Raw genomic sequence first — 1466 nt, forward strand, 5'->3', positions numbered from 1 at the left:
GCTGCAAAAATTCTCGTCATGTTGCCTCATTCATGATGGCTAACCGAGTTATTGTGTAACCCGGGTTTAGTTCTTCCTTCGCTACACAAAAAGGGAACACCAGATGAGTACCTGAATCTCTGCCTTTGTGAGCATCGGCATATTTCAATGCTTCAGCCAAGATGTTGTATTGAGATTAAATTCCATTACCCACAGTGTAGAAACAGGCCCTTCGGCTCACCAATTTCACACCGCCACTTGAAACATCCCACCCAGAACCATCCCCTACAGCTCACACACCCCTGAACACAACCAGCAATTCAGCATGGCCAACCCACCTAGCCTGCACATCTTTGGACTGTGGGAGGAAACCAGAGCACCGGGAGGAAACCCATGCACACACGGGGAGAATATGCAAACTCCACACAGACAGTCACCCGAGGTTGGAATCGAACCTGGGTCCCCGGCACTGTGAGGCCGCAATGCTAACCACTGAGCCACTGAGCCACCCCAAAATGTGCTGCACTGACCGGGAATCGAACCCAGGCCGCAGCGGTGAAAGCGCCGAATCCTAACCACTGGACCACCAGTGATGCTAACCATCTCTCAAAGACAGCAAGAACTGCAAATGTTGGAGTCAGAGTCAATACAGTGTGGTCCTGACCTGACACGTTGATTTTCTTGCTCCTCTCATGCTGCCTGACCTGCTGAGTTCCTTCAGCTCCACACTGTATTGACTGTTGTCTTTATCCATCAGACCATGGGAAATGTTTGTGCATACCTGCCTGGCCTCGCAGATTTACTTCCGTTCAATGTAGAAATATTCTACCCACAACCCAACACACTGATAGATATGCAACAAGCAGCATGGTTATAGCTTCAAACATATAACCAAACATGTTCAATGGCTTAAGTAGCAGCAATGCTGATAACTTCCCTTTAGTTACCCGGAGAACTGCTTTACAGCATAGTTATAACAAAGATACACCATTATGGAAAGATAAATCAGATTTACTTGTAAAGCTTCAAGATTAACTGCTTCAACTTGAGAACGTTTCATTCCAATATTAAACATAAAGGGATGATTACCTTCTTCTTTGTTACTTTCAGTGTTTTGTGTGTCAGTATTTTGTTCTCTTTCAAGGTGCTGTTGAGGGCGGCAAATTTTGAAGCTCCATCCTGAAAATGTACATAGAAAACCAGCTATTCATTCACTGCATCTAATCTATATCTCCCATAATATCAAATGAGATAACAGAAGAGATTTCAAAACTCAAGCCTTTATTGTAAAAACATTTTACAACGCTAAAGCCTTATGTCAACATTTGGCCAATTCGAACTCAAGAGGTGATAGCCAGGCAATGATATTTGGAAGTGATATTACAATTTATCCCACGCACAATAGTTTATCACAAAACTAGTATCAATGTTTAACCCATAAAACAATCACTTGGCAACTATTTCAGATTCCCATCCAAGTGTGCAAA

The 1466-nt window shown here is 43.5% G+C and overlaps 1 non-coding gene across 1 annotated transcript; it reads right to left on the reverse strand.

The window, feature by feature from the left end:
* Positions 1-500: 500 nt before the first annotated feature.
* trnae-uuc (transfer RNA glutamic acid (anticodon UUC)) lies at positions 501-575 on the reverse strand. Its single transcript has one exon. It is a non-coding gene; the product is annotated as a tRNA-Glu (tRNA).
* Between the last annotated feature and the right edge of the window lie 891 nt (positions 576-1466).

The sequence above is a fragment of the Stegostoma tigrinum genome, chromosome 8, assembly GCF_030684315.1.
Source record: "Stegostoma tigrinum isolate sSteTig4 chromosome 8, sSteTig4.hap1, whole genome shotgun sequence".
Lineage (NCBI taxonomy): Eukaryota > Metazoa > Chordata > Chondrichthyes > Orectolobiformes > Stegostomatidae > Stegostoma > Stegostoma tigrinum.